Source organism: Thunnus maccoyii, chromosome 6, assembly GCF_910596095.1.
Source record: "Thunnus maccoyii chromosome 6, fThuMac1.1, whole genome shotgun sequence".
Taxonomy (NCBI): domain Eukaryota; kingdom Metazoa; phylum Chordata; class Actinopteri; order Scombriformes; family Scombridae; genus Thunnus; species Thunnus maccoyii.
Genome location: NC_056538.1, coordinates 21612973 through 21621486, shown reverse-complemented (window position 1 = coordinate 21621486; position 8514 = coordinate 21612973). Strand labels below are relative to the sequence as shown.

Genomic DNA, 8514 nt, shown 5'->3' with positions numbered 1-8514 from the left:
AGTACTAATGTGGTAAAAGATGAGCTGTATTTCATGACAGTTATGTAATAATTGGAAGACAGTTGTTTCCTCTTTTTTTCTCCCTCTCTCTTTTAGGCCACCAAAACCATTTCATCTGGCCCTTAGACTTCATCTCAGCATGTGTTCTCATCATGGCTCCATTGTCAATTATGTACTCTAACTTAAAAGATAAATGTGTATGCAAGCCTACTTTAGTGTCACCCCCTCATACCATTGATGTTTCAATGCTTCTGATAATGAAACGCATAATTCCACTCTGAGGAATTTCGATCTGTGTGTACTTCTTTTGAATATCTGTGGAGCTGAACTGACAGCAGTTTTCACAGTAGCTGTCTGTCAGTGCATCTGAAAGATGTTCACATTTGCCTGCAGTGAAACCTCTGTGATCATTTTTTCCATCATTTTGTTGCTGTGCTCTTCAAATAAAACCCTTCGCCCCTTCTCTGTTGGCCATTTGAGCTCTGTTCGCTGTCAGTAAACCCAGCATGTTATGGACTCCTGGAGAGTATTGGATTTTAAATGCGCTGTACCTGTGGTGACACAGGTATTAAACCATCTTTTGTTGCAAAAATAGTCACTTTGTGTATCAACACAAAACCAGATATAAATACACAGATGCACTTGACATTGGTCCTCAGGGCTTGTAATAATTCTCAATGAATTTAACCAGTGCCAAACACTGTTATACAGATGCACAGACACTTTAAGTAGCAACATACGCATTGTGACAGTGTGAAGTAAACACAAACCATTCCTCTCTGGCTTGAAAGATGTGGTGTTAATTGTACGGTTGTGGAATTTATTTATTTTTCTTACTCTTACATTAGACATGATTCACATCCTTGTGGTTTTTGGTACCAATTAGTATTGAATGTTACCACCACTTTACAAGATTTGCACAATTGTGTTCCAGAAAACTGGTAATACATAGAGGCAACTATGACTAAAAAACCGTTCCATATTTCGTCCACTTACAGTATGACCATGACTCACACAAAGTCATTGCAGAACAGCAGGTTAGTCACAATTACAAGAAATCATTTTTATCAGACCACAAACTCAATAATAGATGTGTGTCTTCAGAAGAAGCGAGATATGAAGGCTCTTTGGTTGGATCAAGGTCACTCAGATGGATTGTTCTATCAGCACCTCCCTTCAGGACCTGTCAGGAGAGTAAGTCTCCTATCAGCAACAGCAGGGCTGTCCAGTTCTGCTTAAAGTCTACAGTCAGTGCACATAAAAACACACACACACACACAATCTAGCACCAAAGTGCAGAACCATACAAACACACTCACACAGACAAGGGCTCACATATACTACACACACACATTAATAACATCACTGCTGTCACTCAGGGAGAGGGGCTTTCAGACTGAGGTTTGTGCCGGTCATAAAGCAGCAAGAAGAGGAACGGAGCAGACAGAAAGAGAGATACGAAAGGAAAATGGTTAAAAGTGTCGACTTACCTAATATTTCCAGACTGGCACAGACCGTTTGGGATTTTTTTTTTATTTATTTACTGCTGTTATCAATGAGAAATTGGATGGAGGGAAATAATGTTTTGAGTGTGTCCTAAAAAATTCCAATATAATAGCAAAGGTTCTTTGTTGTACTTCAGCACTCCATGACACTGGTATTACTGCTCTTTTCAGTCTCCTCAGTGATTTATGTGACACAGTATGAAGTACAATGTGTGATAAAATATTAGGTAAGCGCACACATGGGAAGCGGTTGCAATATTGAAGCAAGGAATGATCAAAAGTTCTCTTTTTACACACACACACACACACACAATCTTGTTTTTGTCACTTGGGAGGACATTGCATTTACTTATATTTATTCCTTGGAAGCTTATCTTAACAGTTAGTACTATTTGTCTAATCTTAACCATAACCTGAACCAAAAAACCCTAAAACATTAATGGTTTATACTTTGTGGGGACCAGATTTTTGTCACCAAATGAGAGGTGTGTCCCTGTAATGTGGCTGATTGATTTTAGTCCCCAGAAGGTGATTAATACAAGTCCATACACACTCACACAAAAACAGTATATATGTAATTTTTCATAAGTTGTGCAGAGATTGTTTGTGATAAAATTCTCAATATTATCTCCAGTTCCATGTGAAATGTCTCCTTTCTTTCTTCTTTCTGGTGTATATGTGCATTACATCTCCTGCATCCTGTGTGTTCACCTGCATCATTATCAGTCTAGTCGCTGTCATGAGCAAAGTCACAATTCAAGACACATTTCCTTTCATCAGTTACTAGCCTCTTCACTTGCCCGCACTTGCTTTGCCATGGTGAGTTGGTATCTATAGGAATCTGAAGACATGGAAAGGAATGACAGGTAGCTTACAGTCTCACAAGTGGATCAGATGAAGTCATAATACAAAGATTCTCCTTTGAGATGTACTCATGATGGAAAATTTCCAACACACTAAACAAATAAATGCCCTCATCATGCTCATTGTAGTGTGTACATTTTCCTCTCTATGTCTCTTTGTTACGCCAGACAGTCCTCTCCACTACCTCCACCCTTTTGTCTTGCATGCCAGTACATGCTGAATTCATTCAGATTCCCAAGACAAAATACTTTTTTTTTCATGCAGTATAAAGTTTTTATGTCTCGTGTATCCAAACAGCAAATGCAGTCATATTTTGCAGTTGCGCCTAAAATGTTTTATATTTTATAAGAGGTTTATTTATTCATTTGTACTGATGGATGTATTATATTAACAATGAATCACATGACTATGTAATGTGAAAAGGGTTGTTCATAGTAGAGGAACCCACAAAGAATGATCACCCACTCAGCTCTACAGAGCATTTTAGCATCTTTCAAGGCCTGCCACTTTAGTGTTCATGGTTCACTTTCATCACTCTCATCAGCATGATTTCCAGACACAGCAGGATGATGTTTTCAGTGAAAAAGCTCTCATAAACCCACCTACAGTACCTGCCTACAGTAGCACCAAACATTGGACAGACATAGCTAACTACTAGCTTGTGAAAATAGTGGAGCATTTAGCAGCTAAAGAGCTAAATATTTTTCTCAGCAGTTGGTGGAGAGTTAATATTGGAGTTACATTCATAACATGGCCAGAAACATGACTCCAAATGAATGATAACATTGCTCCATGTCTGTTGTAAATAGGCAAGTTCTTGCCAATACGCTCAACATAACAACTTTATAAGGTGACAATATGTCCATATTGTGTTTTCACCTTGTTCCACCTCTGCAACCCTGGGATCCAACCACAGCATATAGAAGAATGGCCTGAAAGCAACATTAAGACTGAACCAATTTTCACCTGGATTATCAATTTTTTCAACAAACAAAAACTTATTCCATCAGAATTATGTAACTCATGGACCTGGCTTATAATTCACTCACAAATGTCCTTGTCTGCATTCAGCATATGAATGTAGTTGTCAGTCTAGTTCCACATACTGTACCCTACAGTCTGACAACCTGCACTTCCAAACTACTACTGCTGCAGTTAATTTTGTTGCCAATAGGTGGTGCAGGTAAGAACAAAATTTCAGATCCAGAATTGCTGCTCTGATTTTGGATGATATAAATTGGGCAGGTGCCTCACATCAGTGACCGTAGATTCAGTCTCTATCTTACACACACACACATGTGCATACACAAATCCACAAACATCCACACGCACTCTTAGACACATACCCCTGTCCCTCCAAAGACTCTCACACATTGACAGCTGGAGGTCGAGCAGGTCAAGTTGATTGCTGCTACAGTACCTTTGATCTCAGACTTAGTGAGATAATTTGTTTTGGACTGGGTTCTATTGGTTTTCAGAGGCCAGTACAGTGCATTTTGTTCTTTTTGCATTGCCACGGGTTCCATGCTGTACCAAGCACTAGACTGCTCAAATGTAGCCCTGCCATCCTTGAGCTGAAGCCTGAAACCTTCTGAACAGCTCTCCTGCTCATAATTGTTTTCCATAAGACAATTTAAACAACTTAATATGCATTATTTCACAAATGAGTTTTTATTTGTCAGTGTGTATAGCTTTATGTGTGCTGTTTTGCTCATGCATGTGTAAGCTTTTCTGAATTGGTCTGAACGAGACCCAGAAGAATGCTCTCAGATAGCTCTCATCTGTCATGGCCACTTAGCATGCCTTTTCCTGAGTGTGCTCTCTTACCCTCTGGCACCTCAGTGCCAGACTCTCAAAGACTGATAAAACACTCAACTGTGTCCCACTACTGTACAATTTGTCTTAGTGCACAAATGACCTGACAGAGGTTGGTGTACGTGTGAGTGACTTTGCCTGCATCTCAATGTCTGTGGAAATGTATTACAAGCAGCAAAGGAGAGAGTACTAGACTATCCTAATTATGTGGAAGTACAGACTCAATTAATGCTCAGTTAATACAAATTAAGGTTTTGTAGATCTGCTTTAAGTCATTAATCAAAAGCTGCCTGATATCAGGCAACTTTCAAAAAAGGGCTGCAGAGCGTCTTGAATTTTTAAAAAAAAACCTATATTGAGCATTTATTCATGAATTACCAATATTTAAGACGGTATTATTACCAAGTAGAGAATAAAAAAACACCAGCCATTCATTATTAATGGTATATAACTGATCTCTAAAGCATTAGTCAATTTTAAATTAACTATTTATAAAGGCAGTAGTTTCTACTTTAAAACCCTTTATAACGGGTGATTTATTAGGAAGTGGTGCCAAAGTAGCTTCCAGTGCATACAGGCATTGCGAAAGGGCTGATGACACATCCTGACAAGGAAAAGACAGCAAAAAAAAGTTGAAATGCAATAACATTATGATTTAGACATGACAGTGTGAGTAAATATAGGCTACACTGTAATGTTTGTCATTTGTCAAGAGTCGCTGAGACCAATATTTGGAAAGTATACCTGAGTGAAAGCTAGGTTCCTGTTTTCAGAACAGGTATGTGAAAAATCTATTCAATTACTGCAATAAGAGAAGGTTTTCCCTGACACTCGACTACACACATGCAGTTCTTTAGGGTAAAAATGACTTAATATCCACTCTATTCTTTTGCACCTTTTATATTTGTTCTGTCATCACAACATGTTTTAGCAAGAAATCAGGGCATGGCGTAATATGGGCGCATAATGCAGGTGCAATAGTGGGATTCACTCTAATCCTTTACGCTGCTGATGGAGGTGACTGAAAGCAGCCACTGATGTAAATGTAAGACATGTCTAGACTAATTACCGACACAGTTTTTTGTCCACAGAGAACCATCAAGATTCCTCGAGTTAATGTGGTGATATTTCGGTTTGGGTTGTGTGACTAACTACCATACTTGGTGACAAACGTCCTCGAGAACAACAGCACAGGCTCATGTGGTCACCTTTGTGTGGTGTTCTGTTTTCTACCATCTTACCATTTCAAGCAATATTTGTCTTAACACACTAACATGATCTGTCAACCACCGCTGACATTCCTACATTTCTATTTAGGTTTACACCCTCCATTTTCTCCTCCTCCTCCTCTCCTGTATTCCCCTCTGTCCTAAATTCTCTGACAGGAAACATTTTACTCAACCTGACTTTGAACAGTCAGCACAGACTTGGGCAAATTGTCCATCTTTCGTTTTCTCTTCCACCCTTTATACACAAGAATACTATTAGTATGTTTGTATTTTCCCTGTCTCTCAAAGTTTCAGCATTAAGTGAGCATATAATAGCACAGAAATGTATGCAGCAAATAAAGTCAAGGCAGCATGAAGGTGAAAAACACAGCAGGCTGTTCAGAGAGACTGGTTAACTCTAATCATTGAGTCCTTTCTACCACTCCAATCTATTTTAAAAGGTTCTGGTTGATCTGGAGGCCACTTTGGTGCTTTATGTAAAGCCACTGCCCTCTAATGTTCTGTAATGAAAGCACAGCAACATCCTCTCTTAGTTGTAACCCCCTGTGGTGAAACACACTTGTTATTTTTAGTCATGTTCAAAAGATTTTTAACACCAGCCAAATTTCTCAAACTGCTCATCTCTGTCTGAGATGCGCACTGGATAGGAAAGACCAAGATTGAAAACATACTTCCCAAGATAAAATCTGCTGTCAGTTGACTTGTTGGGGAGTTGTTACACTTCCACTGTGTTTTTAAGAGTGCTCTGGTTTGATAGCATGTCTGCTTGAAGGGTTTTTAGGAGTTTGCCTAGCCATGCTTGTCAGCAGTGTGTGGATGACAGCCAAGCTAGTGCACAAATATCAGTCAAGGAAATCTTTCGACCAGACATCAGTCCCATATTTGTTTTGGATAATTCAGACATTTAGCTCTTAATTTAAAATGCTTGATGCACAAATTAATGAACAATCATATTTCATAATTTACTTCTAAAACACTTTGCCTTTCTGCTTCATTTCAAGCTGATGTCTTTTTCTGAAAACCCCAATTTGATGATTGAGTTCAAAAGAGCCAGTTTATTCTGAAAGTGGTGCCAGATATATTGCAGTTTACTGAATTCCTGCGACAGTGACTGTTGCCATTCTCTGTCTACCTCTCTTTGGTTATTGCATCAGAGGAATGAATGAGAGTGGAGCAGTGAGATGGAGCCCAGAGGGAAAAAAGGTACTAATGGGGGCCTTAATGAAAATCTCCAGTCTGCTCATTAATGTAGAAATATACACACACCATGCACATGAGCATGGAAGGGAAAATAGACACTAATATGCAAACGCACACAAGCACACACACACACACAAACACACAGAAAAACAGATGGGTTTGTCACATCACCTCCTTTTTATGCTCTCCTTTTATCGCCTCTCTCTTCTGTCACTTAATGCTGTCTTTCATTCTAATAACAAACCAAACAAATGATAGTTTGTCATCATCAGTTTCTCTGCATAAACACTCAGGCAAGCTACATAGGCATATTTTACCTTAATGTCCTCTCTGTAACCATCCAGGTAAATTACTCTTGGCTGGTTGTTTTCTTGCCAGGTTTCTTGTCTTCCACAAGTAATTGATTCCATTAAGCCAGGCATGCTGGAGGAATTCGTTATGCTGATTAGTGTGGTGCAGGTTGTTGGGATAGAGGTTTGGAGACCATAGAGGGAGATGGCAAAAAAGAACTAATTTGCCACATTTCTTCACAGTCAGATTCCTCGTTGATTTGCTCTCCCCATAGAACCATAGCAGTGACCCACTTGAAGCCTCACCAGATCCTCTGCCTTCAGGTCTTGCAGAGCAACACCCATGTCCCAGTATGCCTATAGCATAGCTACAAGACTCATTAAAATAGATATGGGTCTTTGGAGACATTATATTGTTGTCTAGCTCTGGTTTAGTGCAGCTTATACTGATTTTAGGCAATATATGTTGGACACCTGCTTCCTCCTGAGTGATCCATTACCCGGGGCTATATTTGACTGGCCACAGCTGGTCTCTCGCACAGGCCAGCATTTCCTCAGTGCAATAGGTCCATCTGGTGGACAAATTAGAAACTTTGTGTGAATGGGTGACATTTCAAGGCAGTAATTCCCAACCTTTTTGACTTATGACCCCTTAAAACAAAACAATGCCTTCATGCGACCCCCCCATAGTCAATGCATGTCTTGTGACAAATTCAAACAAATAGTGATTTTTTTTTTCTTCAGTTTTTTTGATTAAAACTAGAAACACCTCGATTTGGCCAGTAACTCGTAAGAAAAAAGGAAAGAATTAACGTAATTTTGAGGATATTTTTTTTCTCCGATTTCATATCCAGAAAAAAAACTTGCAACCCTTCAGTAACACCTTTTGGGGGACCCAACCCATAGGTTGCAAACCAAGATACACAAAATCTCAGATTTTCAGGAAGTGGACAGGAACAAATCAAGAAATAACTGATTTGTAATTTAATAGTAGTCTCTGAATAATGATAACATTTAAATCAGGTGATATATGTTACAGAAGCATCATTATTTCCTTTTTACATACATACAGTATTTCATATTTTTGTGCCCCTTTACGTAAAGTGGTGCATATAATGAGTTATTTGTTACTAAAAATGAATCATTACTTTTTTCTTTTTCTTTTTTAAAGTAACTGACACAACTGACAACCTGCTTTGGGTTTTAGCTGAAACGTATCTTTAGGTCATGAATAACACCTGGCAGAGAAAGCAGAACTCTAAAAAAAAAAGTATTTTTTTCCTCATATTCATCTCATATTTACATTGATATTCACAGCCATAGCAATATCATTAGCAAACACAGTCACACTGGATAACTAGCTGACAGTATAGTTGATTATTGTAATATGCAGATGTGTGACAAACTAAATGAAAAACAAACATACAGTAAAGGTGATGGGATACTATTAGCTCATACTTAAAGGCTAATTTTTTCCACCTTAAATGGTATTTTGATGGTACTGTCTAACACTTTGCTGCATCATCTCCCATATGTTTTCAACTGGGTTGAGACTGAATATTTTTTTACTTTTTGATTAGTTAAAAAAACAAAAGCCTCCTTTCCAAAAGT

At 38.6% G+C, this 8514-nt stretch overlaps 1 long non-coding RNA gene across 1 annotated transcript; it reads right to left on the bottom strand.

Moving 5' to 3' along the window:
• Positions 1 to 757: 757 nt before the first annotated feature.
• On the bottom strand, positions 758 to 7325 carry LOC121899492. The gene is made up of 3 exons (XR_006096728.1): positions 6931 to 7325; positions 6785 to 6845; positions 758 to 1183 (listed from the first exon to the last, which is right to left on the bottom strand). It is a non-coding gene; the product is annotated as an uncharacterized LOC121899492 (long non-coding RNA).
• Between the last annotated feature and the right edge of the window lie 1189 nt (positions 7326 to 8514).